General features: G+C 42.0%; 1 protein-coding gene across 1 annotated transcript in view; it reads left to right on the top strand.

Annotated features, from left to right (window-relative positions):
- The window catches only part of POC1B (POC1 centriolar protein B), a 148919-nt gene that overhangs the window by 108279 nt on the left and 25722 nt on the right, over positions 1 to 14918 (top strand). The window lies entirely within an intron of this gene.

Here is a 14918-nt window from a genome sequence, read left to right as displayed (position 1 = left end):
ATAATGAAAGTCATTGTTGCAGTCGTATCTATAAGTTTAAGATAGATCTTACCTTGGATTATGCAATTATTTATACCACTGTACAATGTGTGGCTACATAAATGCTAGCTTTTAGATCAATGTACTTTGCTTATTATATTTTAATATTTTCACATTCTTCCTTAACACTGAGTTTTCCTCATTTGATTGAGAGGATTAGGGGCTTGTCTACACAGAGCAGCAATGCTCACTACAAGGTGTGATTTCTGAAGTACACTAATGTGTTTCACATTAATTGGTCCATGTAGACCCTGCTGGTGTACACTAAAGGTTCCCTAGAGTACACTTTAACAAAGTGCTGTTTGAAATAGGAAATCACCTCCCGAGGATTTATTATCCCATCATGTAGATAAGCCCTTAGAAATGTAGCCCTTTAAATCTCATGCAGTTGCTATTTTCTCCTAATGAGCTATCCTTTATTAAAAATAAAAATCAACCTTATCAACAGAATAATTTTGTTGTTCTTTGAGTGATTGCAGATGTCCATTCCACTGTAGGTGTGCAGTTCTTGAAGAGTCTTTCCCTGAGCAGTCCCATTGGGGTGGCACGAGCACCCTCTGGTGTTTTCTACCTCATGTGCAGACATAAAGGGCTGAACTTCCCCCCGATCCCCTTAGTTCCTTCCTACTGCCTGAGATGGTTGTTGGAGCGCCCTTTCCTTGCTTCTGTAAGTCACTAATGAAATCTGTAAATAGTACCTGTTGTATAGTTTTAGTAATTGGTTAGTGTAAAAAAATGTTTTGTTTGTGTGGGTCCGTCACCTAGTCTGGATACCAGCTCCAGTACCAGAGATATGCCACACTCTTCATGTTTCAAGCCCTGCCAGTATTGTGGTAAGGCAATGCTTGATAGTGACCCTCACTCCAGTTGCCTTGGGGGAGCTCACATGAGACATTTGTAAGGGCTATAATACCCACTCCAAAAAAGACAGGGCAGCTAGATTGAAATATCTGCTGCTGGAATCGTGGCTATGTCCTGAGCCATCTACCATGGTCCAGGTACCAACAACCTTGGCGTTGGTTAGTAGCACACCTCCAGCATTACCAGCACCAAGAGACTGTTTTCCTCAGGCATTTGAGGCTATGAGAGACTTGTTAAACCTCTCAGTGCTGCCATCACCAGCAGTTAGTCTTACCCAGCACCGGTGCCCAAGGTACCAACATCAGCGGCTTCACCTCCACACCAGGCAGTTCTAACTGATTTGGCCATTAGGACACCAATGAAGGTGGTGTTGTCTAAGGGAAAGCCACAGATGATCTCCCCAGCTCCCCTTTCTTCAGAGTCTGAACCTTCTTCACTAGTCCTGATGGTTACACTATTGCCATGGTCACAAGGAATAAGCTTCTTCCTCGGATGCTGAAGTGGGATCCCATGTGTCCCAACCTAGCCAGTCCCACCATATACCACCTGCCTGCCCTGTTTTCAGCCTCAGTACTAGCATGGTACCTTGGGGGACACACAGTTGGGGACTGGGGCTGTACCAATGTCCCTTTTGGAACCTAAGAGATTCTCCCCTCAATCAAGTGTGTCCCCATAGCCACCGCACCTGGCTCCATCTACTGGCCATCGGGAGCATCAATGCCACAAGTACCCTAGCGTAATGAGCCTGGCACTGAACAGATTCAGGATCTCTCTCACGAGCAGCCACAAGAGGAGCAGGAACTGGACTGGCTCCCAGTACCATTGACATCCACTTCCTCATCCCCCAATGAGACAATTGTGCTAGAAACGATTTCTCTACCTCCTGATGATTTAAGACTTATCAGGATGAGGAAGATGGCTATCACCCCTGACATCCACCCAAAGAAACTCCAGAAAAAAACCCACAGGTTGGTGGACATATTGGCATCTGCAGCCCCAGAGAGAATAGCTCTCCCTATTAATGATGCTATTTTAGAGCCTACCAAGGTCCTCAGGCAGACCCCAGCTTCCCTGTCAGACTGCAAAAAGAGTGGCGAGAAGGTACTATGTCCCCCATCAAAGGTTCAAACTCCTATATAATTACCCTTTCCAGGCTCCCTTGTAGAAGCTGCAGCCAATGAGAAAGGAAGACAGGGGCACTAGGCATCAACCCCTAAAAATAAATGGGCTAAGAGGCTGGACTTGTTTGGGCGGAGGCTTTATTCCATAGACAGATTACAGCTTTGTATTGCAAATCAGCATGCTTTGCTGGGGCACTATGATTTCACCCCGTGGGATATGGTTTCAGAGTTCAAAGACAGGCTCCCAGATGAGATTAAACAGGAGTTCCAAACATTAATAAAGGAGTACAAGTTGGTTTCCAGAACAGCTCTGAAGGCCTGGCTGAATACAGCAGATTCTGTAGCTCGCAGCATGCCCTTTTGCCATCACGATGAAGAGCTGTCCTGATTACTCTCTTCTGGCCTCCCTCCAGAGATATTCAGCAGACCATCCAGGACCTCCCTTTTGAAGGGCCTTTGCTCTTTCAGAAAAGACTCATGAAACTCTGCATAGTCCCAAAGACTAGCGCAACACTGAAATCCCTGGGCATTTGAAGTGGAAGACATTCTGTCCTCATCGGTCCCAGCATTTCCCAGGCTTTGCCCCTCGAGCCCAGGACCTGCCAAGGAGAAAGAGCAGAGATTATGAAAGATGCCCACCAGCACCCTCTGCTTCAGCAGCCACTGGTGGTCATCTACACAAGTGGCATCTTCCAAGAGCTCACTACCAGTTCGTAGAGTGCCATCTTTTTCTTTTCCAATTTTTGCAAACCACCTGTCCCACTTCCATTGTGCTTGGGACCCACATCACAACAGATCAGTGGGTTGTAAGCATGGTGGAAGTGAGATATACACTCCAATTTATTTCTACCTGCCTCCCATTCCCCTCCCTCTTCAGCAACCTCTCCCATGAGGCAGTGTTACTGCAAGAAATACAATCGCTTCTCCTGGTAGGACCTATGGAAGAGGTCCCTCCTTTGTTCCAGGGAAAGGGCTTTTACTCCCAATACTTTCTGATCCTGAAAGCAAAATGGGGTCTCAAGCCTATTTTAGATCTAAGGGAGTTAAACAACTTCCTAAAAAAATCAAAATTCCTGATGGTCTTTCCAGCCTCCATTATTACTTCCCTGGAGTGAGGGGACTGGTATGCTGTTCTTGACTTAAAGGATGCTTACTTTCAGTGGCAATTCATCAGAACCACAGAAAGTTTGAGATTCATCTCAGCATTCGCCATTGTTTGTTCACGACCCTTCCCTTTGATCTCTTAGCTGCCCTTTATATATTTACAAAGTGTATGTCAACAGTAGCAGCGTTCCTCTGGAGGTGAGGGGTCCATGTCTTTCCTTACCTAGACAACTGGCTGATAAGAGGTTGATTCAGGTCACAGGTGATGTCCAGCATAAGCATAATCTGATCCAATTGATGCACTTGGCCTGCTGATCAACCTAGATAAGTCCTGTCTCTGATATAGAAAATCTAATTTATTGGAGGCTCCTGGACTCGACAATGGCCAGGGCCTTACTACCTCAGGCAAGGCTTTGTGCAATGGAAACCTTCATTCTAGACTTAAAGGCTTATCCCCTCGTCATGGTGAGAAACTTTTTAAGGCTTCTGGGGCATATGGCAGCATGCACCTACATAGTTCAGTACACCCTGTGTTTCAGAGGGTGTACTGTGTAGCAGAGTTGTTTTCTCCAAGAAGGTACCACATAGACATGTTAGTGCATGTATGAGGTCATCCGTTAGCCTCCCTAGCTTGGTGGATAGACCTAATCAGTGTCTGCAAGAGAGTTCTTTTCCCCCCACCTCAACAATCTCTTACCTTAGGCCTGGTCTACACTACAATGTTAGGTTGATACAAGGCATCTTATGTCGACCTAGTCATGCATGTGTCTACACTTAAATTGGTCTCCCACTGATGTAAGCGCCCTGTTAGGCCAACATAGTAGCACCACCTCCCCAAGCAGCGTAGAGCAGAGGTGGGCAAACTAACCAGCCTTCCATTCAATTTTGGAAACCCGATGTGGCACTCGGGCCAAAAAGTTTGCCCGCCCCTGGTGTAGAGCCACAGTCGATGTACTTAGGCCTATGCAGTGCGAGTGTAGACACTGTATTACTTATATCGACCCTAACTGTCTTCCAGTAGCTGTCTTTCAATGCCCCACACTGACTGCTCTGGTCACCATTGTGAACTCCACTACCCAGGGTCACAGAGTGCAGAAGCGCCCCCGCCCCCTTGTAAAGCCCTGTGAATTTTTGAAATTCCTTTGCCTGGCCTGGCAAGCAGACCTAGCAGCCCTCCATTATTGAGTGTACTGCCCGGCTTACCGCGCTGGCTACATGCTCCTGCCTGGAGTAGACAGAAGATATTGGCTCTCCTGGCCTGTGGGGAGAAGAGACTGTGCCGGCACAGATCCAAACCAGCCATAGAAATGTCGACATCTGTGAGGAGATTGCTGTTTAGCATTAGTTCTGCTCGGGGTATTTCAAAGAGTAATTACACAGATCTTTGAGGGATCACTAAGAACTGAAGTTATAATGGATGATGTTTTAATAGTAGAGGCCTTAAAAAATACAACTATTTAGGCAAATTGTGCGGAGAGCAAGAGCTCTTATTCCTAACACTGAAATATATGAAATGACATATTGGCCTAACAGTAGTTGTGTATAAATTGAGCAAAAATGGCTTAATTGCAGATTCAAGTGAAATAAATCATTGAAGTGTCCATTTTAAACTGCCTAATGGCTCCTCAGAAGTTTAGTGCACTGATAAACTGTTTGGCAAAGTTAATTTCACTTCTGCTTACGGTCACAGTAACATTATCACTGGGAAGACAGACAAAAACAAGAATTTGAAAAACAGCGGTCAAGCTACAAATTTCACAATACTATGACTAACTAAGTCAATTGCATTGTCAGATACAGGAAGAGAGGTGGTTACATTTCCCTAAAAAGAGGCAGAACGCAACTGTATCCAAGTTGACAGAGATGCTGTAAATTGCTAGTTTGCCTTAAATATTGTCTACGTATTTGTAATCCCAACACAAGTTTGAAAGTTAGATAAAAGTTTCTTTAAACTATCTTTAGGAACTACGTGTTTCGCCGTTGGTATGTCAAATTTAAATTTGTAAACTCCTGTGGGCAGGAATCATGCCTTCTTTTCATTATAGGAAACATTTAGCACACCTTTGGGTGTCCACAAAAATAATAATACTACTTAAATACTGGAGATTCCTAGATTCCTATTGACCCAGGAGAAAAAAAAAAGGGGGGGGGGAATGATTCCTTAAGCAACAGTCAAGATAATTAGAAAGCCTGTGTCAATGCTGGAACCAGCAGAATCACTGGTCACTAGCAATGCTGAGGTTGCCAAGTCCAAGTTGCATCTCTCTGAGACCGCAATATAATCTTGCTGGAGTGAGTCATGTTAGCAGTTTGTCTTGGGGGGGAAAAAAACAGCCAAATACATTCAGGATTGGAATAAACTGTAATTGACTAATGAAGTGACTTTGAAAAATATTTCAAAATATATTGATCAGTTACATGTTATTTTAAAGTTAATCATGTTACTTTAGAGGAAGTAAAGAGGGTACAAGAATAGATATCAAATAACAAGTGCACAAAAAGAAGGAGTTTTAGTATGGAAGTGCGTGACCTAAGGACCTTTTGATGCCTATTGGCAGAGAGCACAGGCTTACATAAGGATGCTGGGATCCCCTGGATTCACAAAAAAAAGTCATGTAAGGTTTCTAATGAAAGCCTGTGTCATTAGTCATCATAGTCCTTGCAAGGTGTATGTATGGAAAATATATAAGAAGTTATGTATATATGCTGAAAATTATGTTCTCTGGGCTTTGTAGCTAAAGTTGGGTCACTCAAAGGTACCATGCCTGGAGAAAAACTACTTCAGGCAGGAGGTAGGAGACAGTTATCTCCTGAGTGGACCTCTGTGTATTCTATGTCTCACATAAGAAGTTTATTAGCATAGTAAGCAGGGTGACCAGATAGCAACTTTGAAAAAATGGGATGGGGGTGGGGGGTAATAGGCGCCTATATAAGAAAAAGTCCCAAAAAATGGGACCGTCCCTATAAAAATGGGACATCTGGTCACCCTCATAGTGAGTCAAATGCTTACGAAGAAGTTATGGAAATGTCAGAATGAAATTAACAGGAAAAGGTAAATAGCGGGAGGAAACAGGTACCTTATTTTCAGATGAACATCAAAGGGCTGGGCTAGTGTATTTGGGGATGCAGAGAGATGCTCTGGCATCCTTCCATCTGTGAGGACAAGCTGCCATTGGACTTGATCTTATGAAAGGGGGATGTCAGCCACCCTTGCTGAAAACGTTTGGAAAAGGACTTGGGGTAAGCGATTCTGTAGGAAACGGCGGAATGTCTAGTGAGTTTAAATTTAGGCTCCAGAAAGCATGTTATGACTTGTTTCCAATATTCTTACTTAACTATCATTTGAATCTCTGTTCTTCGATAATAAACTTATTCTTGTTTTCACTATAAATATATCTAAGTTCTGAGTGTTAAGCAGACTGGTGATTCAGAGTTAAAACTAGTCAGCTGGTGTGTACTATTCAGGGGTGGCTCCAGGCACCAGCGCACCAAGTGCGTGCCTGGGGCAGCAAGCCGCAGGGGACAGCCTGTCGGTCGCCATGAAGGCAGCAGTCAGGCTGACTTTGGCGGAATGCCTGCAGGAGGTCCGGTAGCCCCGCGGCTTCGGTGGCAATTGGGCAACAGGGACGCTGAAGGTGCGGGACCAGAGGACCTCCTGCAGGCATGCTGCCAAATCCACGTTACCAGTGGACCTCCCGTAGGCATGCCGCCGAAAGCCACCTGACTGCCATGCTTGGGGCGGCAAAATACATAGAGCTGCCCCGGTACTATTTCTTTGGGAGCAGTGGATCAGAGTTCTGTGAGTGGGCAGTGGGCTAGGGGCTGGGCACTCCAGTGGGATGCTTCAAGGGCTCAGAGGTTGATGTATACCTATTACTTGCCTGTAAAGGGACAGTGTGGCCTGCAGGGGCTGAGAGGGGAGTATTTGTGCTGCCTGTGGCCAGGGTTGTCTGAGAGCTGACTCTTGGCAGGCACAGAGAAGGCTCTCTCATGCTAAAAGCAGATGGTAGCAAGGTGCATCACCCCTGTGAAGCATCACCAAGTGACTATGTTACAGCCTATCTTAAGCTTCTAACCATGCTTAATGTGAACTAGATGTTTCTAGATACCACAGCAAATTCAGACTGAAGTAACTGTTCATGCCATGAATAAAACGTACTGTGCCTTTTCTCTTGACTAGAGCTGCTGAAAAATTTGGTTCAGGGGATGAACTAAAAACATCTGGAAAAAAAATTGGTTTGCTTCTGACTTTTCAGTTTTTCTCACCGAAAAGGAAAAAAAATACATTTTATTTGACCCAAAACGAATGGGGTTTTGGGGGAGGCATGTTTCATTTTTGGTCATTTTTAAAAAAAGCTACATTTCTAAATGAAAACAACATTCTGAAATGAAGTCAAATACCTAGTTTCTAAATGGTCAAAATTGAATGTTTAGTTTCAAAATGCTCCATGCATTTCATTTAGAAATGGGCAAAATGAACAATTCTGGCTTTTTGTTTAAACAGTTTTTCCATTTAGTTTTTGCCTTAATTATTCGCTGAATTGAACCCGAATAGTTTCAATGGCCCCCAAAATGCATTTTTGGCTAATTTATTATTCACCAGAAATCTTTCACCCAGCTCTACTCCTGGCAAACCTGATTCCTAAAACGTTATATGATGTCGGATATTATATTGACCCAGAGCAGTTTCTTCCTCCAAGGCACCTGAGTACTTACTCAACACGATTGTCAATGTATCAATTATCATCCTTGGGCTTCAGAGCTACAATTTCTCGAGATGAAGGTACCTGAGATACTCCCACATCTCTTAGGGATTGATTGTGCTTAGTTGCAGACTCATTAAGGCCAACACTGCACGTTTCACATTCATAATCTTTAAAACTAGAAACTTTTACAATGAAAGTGTAAATTCTGAAGAAACTAACAAACCCAGGAGAAAAGTGTTGGTTGAGTTTACAAACTGCTATTGGCTCAATCCACCCACTAATAGAAAGGTCAGGTCTCTTTACCCCTCTGCAGTCTGGCAACTCCTCACTTTTCTGACATGATGATTAGTCACAAACTCTGAATGTTTAGCTCTTAGAGTTTCCCTGTGAAATTTTACTTCTTGTGATTTTTCATGGGAGAGCATCATCTGGCACTAAATAGCTCAATTATAATAATTTATGCACTCAGCACAGTCTCCTGAAATACAGCTATCTCTGGAGAGGTGATCGGCAACTAACCTGAGCAGGTCACAATGGAATGAAAGGAGGAGGAATTTGATTAAGGACATCTGGGGAAAAAAAAGAAAAAAGTGCTGTGGGACTTTTACTGTCCATATAAGCAGGCAGAACTTCCTTCTTAAATATTCTATTACAGAGACCTTGCCATTGATCTGATCATTGTCTTTCACACACCTCTTTGAATACAATGGTGTGAGATCAGAATCTAGCCCCAAGACTATCATTGCTCATTTCTACTCTATGTACTTGCAAGCTTTGTGAAGTAGAGAAATTCTGGACTCTTTGCCCCAAATGGTTAAAGAATGCGTTCTTGTGCATTGGATCCAGGAACACCATGTATTTGTCAGAGTGTCCCCTCCGGGAATTTTTCATGCTTCAGATGCATAATACAATAGAAGCCCTTGCTTTGTGGGAAAATTAAAGGCAACTGTTAATTGGAAAAAGCACATAAAGGTATTTTTCTTTGCAAGGAATGTAGATTGCATTTGTTGTGGTATTGCACCTGTTCTAGGAAGTGAGTCACAATACCCTTTATCTGTGTATCAAAAGTTGCTCTCTAAGTACAATATTGATTTGATTGTAGATTTTAAAATTAAGCTGGAAAATTTGTTCCCAAGCCAGTTCAGTGAATGGTAAATAAGCTACATTTACTACTCAGTGTTACAAGGCAGGTTCATGACACATTAATGTAGTTGCTGTTATTTTAGTGTCTTTTTAATAATAAAGACACAAGGCTTTCTTTTATTTAACCATATATTGATGAGCTATGGTACTTAGCATTGATGCAGCTAATATAACACAAAATGACTTTTTCTGCCATTATTCAGATTATTCTGCCATGGAAGTTAGCAGTTCCATGGGCAGTACTAGATAAGGGGCCTTTAACATATTCATAAATGCACATTACAGGTGTGTTATAAATAATCAGAAAATGGTTCATTTTCATCTTTGTGCTTTACTGCCTCTACATTGTAAAATTAAATTAAATCTCTTCTCTCAACCTCCTTTCAGTTCCTGCCCTTATCAGCAAAAGGAGAGATGGGGTTGGGTAGGAGGTATAACATCATGGTATGGGTGGGAAAAGAAAAGGATCTTTGAGCCTGACCCAGAGCCTATTCAAATCAATGGAAAAACTCCTGCTGATCTCAGTGTCCAGAGCCTTTGGATCAGGCTCTTATTCAACAAAACATCCTCAGCTGTGCTAAATTTCTCAGATCACTTTCTTGAAAAAAAATCCCAATTGAGAGTCCTAGGAGCAACAAGGATTTACAGACTTGGTTAAAACAAATGCAGCAGCTTCTCCCGTTCAGCTGTCGAAGAGGTAGTAATTGCCAAGACAAGGGGGGGAAAAAGAATTCTGTTATATAGTCACTTTTTTCATCCTTTCGTGCTTTGTCTTGTAATGACCTCTATCTCAGGTTGCTTCCTACTTCTAATCCCCAGAGGAAATCCCTATTCCTTTCAGAGAGATAAAACTTTAGAACAAAGGGAAAGTAGCAGGAACTTGCCTGTCTCTGTACTATAGAATTTCACTGAAGCCTTTCCAGGCCCTGATGATGGAACCCAAAGGCTTACGGTGTTTATTCCTACACCTGTATTGAATATCAAGGTCTGGGATAAGATTAATCATTTAGAAGCAGAGCGTGCTTGCAGGGGCCATTATTTATTAGGGCTTTACAAACAACTGTGTCAGCGATAGAATTATGTGATGTTCAAAGCTATCAAACCTTCCGCCTGATTTTTTTAAAAGTAGGTGAAATCCAGAATAGTCACATGCAAAAGGCCTGCTGCTTCATGTTACCTTCATCTTGCACATTTTGGAAAACGAAACATTAAAGATGCAATACGTGGGAGATGAAAAGGACAAAATACTCCAGGCAGCATTTCTTCCTCATGAGAGCACCTGTCTAACACATTAGGAGCTTTTTAATCATTGTTTTATTTTTTACCCTAAAATATATGTTGTGAGCACAGAGCCCAGGGTTTGGGTTAGAACATAAATAAAGTGATTTGAAAGAGGGCAATTTAAGATGGATAAATTCCTAATTTATGACCAAATTCAGCATTCAGTTACACCATAGTACATCTAGAGTAATTCAATTAAAGTTAAATTGAGCTACACTATATTTACAGTGTTGTTGCTATGCTCAGAATTTAGCCCTTAGTTTTTTATTTGTTGCAAACACTTATCCTGGTAAATTCACAGTTCCCCAGAGAGTTTTGCACTTGCAGTAATCTGTAGTTAAACAGTAAATGTAAACAACGGTGGGATAATGGAATACAGATTTAAGTACAATTAACCACACTTGGTGCCCTCAGTCCAGTAACTGGTGCCTATTTATCTGCATCACAAAAACACCACATGCTTTGGCATGACTTTTGCTATCTACTCAGCAAAAGGTCTAGCCTTGGAATAGGCACAGTATTACAGGACAGCAGTGAGATTCATTGGAGAAGCTTGGGCAGCACTTGTTATGCTCTATTCTGGCTATTGCTAATATATTATAACCCTGATTCAACGAGGTACTTACACAAGTAAGTAACTTTTGGCACAAGTAGTCTCATTGAAGGAATGGTTCCATTGAAGTCAATGGGACTATTTGCATTCTTAAAGTTACCTGCATACTTAAATATTTTGTTGAGTCTGCCATCATACTGAGCACTACGTTCTCCGAACTCAACAAAATTAATAGCAATTGAAGACTAACTTTTCCATAAGGTAAATTAAAGACAGATTTATAAGTTGAACTTAAATTCCTATTTTCTTTATTGATATCTACATAACAAACAGTCTTTGGTTTTTTGCTTCATAGTTAACTGATTTAGGTCCTAAAAGCTCTTGGCTCATGGAACTTCTGCTGAACTGAATGGAGAGCATGCAGGATTGGGCCCTTAACTTGAACAAATATGTTGTTCTACAGCCTCCTGGATTCACTTTAGGAAGACATGCAGACATATAAGGCTTTTCCAGTGCAATTAAAAATTATAACAAATGAAATGTCAGTAATTTTGCCCTGATTTTATTAAGAAAGAAAAATGCTCTGAAGACTGCGCTGCTCAGCAATTATAAATTATACATGTATAATTTACACTCTGAGATTTATTCCTCTTTTCTTGTGTCAAATAGTGGCTACGGTAGGAATTTCAAGGTGGAGAATTGTGCCTTTGCTCTGTATTTTGAGTATCTGAGAGGTCAACATGCAGTTTAGAAGGGAAATACCCAGGAATGCGTATTCTTCTACTTAATAGATTTGGCAGGGCCAGAGAAGGAGAATATAAACCCAATTACTTATAGAATTTGAAAGATCCTACATAGAACAAACTATTGATCAGGATAAAATGATCACTGACCCACTGACTAGCTTATAATTTCTTTTTCTATATGCAACTATTTAGGAAGTTCTAACAGGCTGACAAATCATTGCCATGTAAACATCAGAAATAAAACGTTAACCGTTACAACACAGAGTTTACAATTTGGTTTAGAGAAATAGGTTGTAATATAATCATCAAATCTCTCTGTTTAGCAGATTATTTACCATACTGAAGAGTGAGCTTCTTTACACCACTCAGGACATGTTGTTTCTGGTGATTTTATTAAATTAAATTAAAATATTGACTCAACTCATATTAATCAAACCAAACATGTCTGTCAAACATTAAAATTCCAAAAAATAGAACTGGTGGGTCCACCCCCATCCCCTGCAGACAAATGTATTTTGTCTGAATAGTGAATAAATGGTAACAAAATATTTAAGTATCTATTTGTCATCTCTCTATTTTGCTAGATACAAAATTGATTAATTTGTTTTTCTATAATAACTTTCTATATTTTTAAAAATCATTTATCTAATTTTGGGCAGCTTTTCATTGGAATAACTGTCAGTAGCCTAGAAGCTACTAGCAAATGAGAGATTAGTTCTTCATCTCTTTGGGTGTGATCATTTCTGCAAATAAAAGTTTTTTGTACAAGATCTGGTTTTATCCTTCAGTATTCTCAGGCAGTCTCTTAATTCTGATATTGCTTCTCCTCTTTCTATTTTCTACATCAGGGATCGACAACCTTTGGCATGCAGCCTTCCAGGGTAAGCACCCTGGTGGGCCAGGACAGTTTGTTTACCTGCCGCATCCGCAGGTTCGGCCGATCACAGCTCCCACTGGCCGCACTTCACTGCTCCAGGCCAATGGGGACAGCGGGAAGCAGCACCAGCACATCCCTCAGCCTGTGCCGCTTCCCGTAGCCCCCATTGGCCTGGAGTGGCAAACCATGGCCAATGGGAGCCATGATTGGCCAAACCTGCAGACGCAGCAGGTAAAAAAACCGGCACAGCCTGCCAGGGTGCTTACCCTGGCGGACCACATGCCAAAGGTTGCCGATCCCTGTTCTACATCATCTAATTTAAGATGCATCTCCCTTTTTCTCTGCTCCAGCAGCTCTGTCTCTCTCACTTGTTTCTAGTAGGCCATTTTCTAGAACAGTGACGTGATCTTCCCAAGTCAGTAACTTCCTGCTTTTCTGCTAGAATCGTGGACATCAGATTCTTTCTCAGGGCCTTAAATTCAGAGATGAACTCCCTGATGTCTGCAATTGTGGCCAGTTAATTTACTGCCCTGTCATTTCTGCCAGTTTTGACCTCCATGTCTTCAGTTAGTCAGAGAGGCCCATGTGCGAGCCTGAAATGCTCTTCTTAGTGAGGTTTATTTAGTATTTAATTTTCTGATTTTTTTCTTTGGAGGCGGGGGGCATTCTCTGCAATTTGTGCTCTGCACTCTTGTGTGGATAGGAAAATGAGATGTAGGAGATCAATGGAAACATATTACTTTGCTATCCACTGATGGGTCAGGCTTCAGACAGCCATCCCAGTTCAGCCCCTTACACTAGTTCCCCATCTCTCAGTTTCTAACACCCTACAGTTGATTGTTTTTCCTGCTTCAGCCAACCATGTCTGCCCATCAGGGTGTAAATTCTACCCACTTATTTGCACCTCCACTTTTGGTGTCTTAAATGCACTTAATGGGGATGATTTGGCCGGTGCTGAGTGGCTGTGACAATTTAAGCTCTGTTTTTTTAGCACAGTAGTTACCAAACAATGTAGAAGCTTGCAGTGAATATCATTTTTAGTCTTGTATTTTAACCACCACTTTTTAGATTGGCATTTTCTTATTCAGGAGAACTGCTTCATCAGAAAGATAGACTGTCCATCAAGCAGGCCCACCCAACCGGATTAGTCTGTATTCATCATAGTTAGTCACTCTACATAATCTATAAGATCATAGTTCTTATTCTTCCCAAACACAGCCTCTGCTTCCCTGCCTACCAATCCTTTATCTGATTCCCTGCTGTGTGTCCTATTCTCAGTCTACCAATTCACTGCTTATCTCTTCCCCTCTCTGTTTTCACCAAGTCTTCTCTCCCATCCCTTTCCTCTGAAAATATTTTGGAGCTTTCAGTCGTGCAGTTGGCTGCTACCTTGTTGGGCATATCAAGAAGCTTTCCTGATCCTTGGTGGGTGGAGTTTCCCAAAAGCGTCAATTCAGTATTAATGTTGTATAAACAACAGGCCTGCCAAACGCTGTAAAAGTGAGAGACAGCATCAAAATACTGTGCTTGCAAATCTCTCTTTGTGTTGATTACTGCCTGGTATGCGGTAGAAATCTTGATTCTGTTCACGTTCACATGGCATATCATTGGCATAGTTCCATTCAATGTAATTACAGCAGGAAGAAAATTGGTTCCCTTGGTGTTAGCCATTTGCTTTGGATCAACTTGTAGCTTCAGTTTAAAACTTCTTGGTAACTGAAATTACCAAGGTAGTTTCTACGAGCTGTCATGAGATAAGTTACATAATAAGGACATAATTTGCAGCTCTGGAATTAAGTTTGAATCAGAGGATTGTGTCAGCAGGAGGATTTTGAGTTGAAATTACAGTTCAGACAGCATTATGTAACCTTGAATTACTTGGTTCATTTGAGAGTTTTTACCCCTAGAGAGAGGGAGAGGTGGGTAAGAAGTCTCAAATACTTTTACCCAGAAAACTCTATGTCGGTGGAATTTTTATTGGTGGGGCTGGTAACACGACCTGTTATTAAGGTTGTCCAACATTTCCCATTCTAAGATGCTGTTCTTTTTTGAGTGCCTGCTCATGTTGATTCCAAGTAGGTGGGTGCGCGCCGCATGCACAGTCCTCGGAAGGTTTTTCCCCTAGCGATACCCATCAAGTTGGTTCAGGCACCCCCTGGAGTCGTGCCTTCATGGCACCCTGCCAACCTGCCATCTCTTCAGTTCCTTCTTACTGCCCGTGACAGTCGTTGGGCGTTTCTCTTCTCTTGCTTCAGCAAATTTTCCCCTAGTGGTCACTATTGTTGAAACCTGTAAATAGTTAGATTAGAATTAGTGTTTTTATAGTAGTTTAGCTGTAGTTAGTTAAGTTTCTGTTTGTGGGTTTCCCTCCCCCCTCCATCATGTTTTCTCTTCCCTGGGACCGGGGCATGCCTTGGTCCCAAGGGTTCAAGCCGTGCAGGACCTGCCATAAACCTATGCCAAAAGGCGATCCCCACAAATCCTGTT

This window comes from Mauremys mutica, chromosome 1, assembly GCF_020497125.1.
Source record: "Mauremys mutica isolate MM-2020 ecotype Southern chromosome 1, ASM2049712v1, whole genome shotgun sequence".
NCBI classification, from domain to species: Eukaryota; Metazoa; Chordata; order Testudines; family Geoemydidae; genus Mauremys; species Mauremys mutica.
This window is presented reverse-complemented; position numbering and strand designations above follow the sequence as displayed.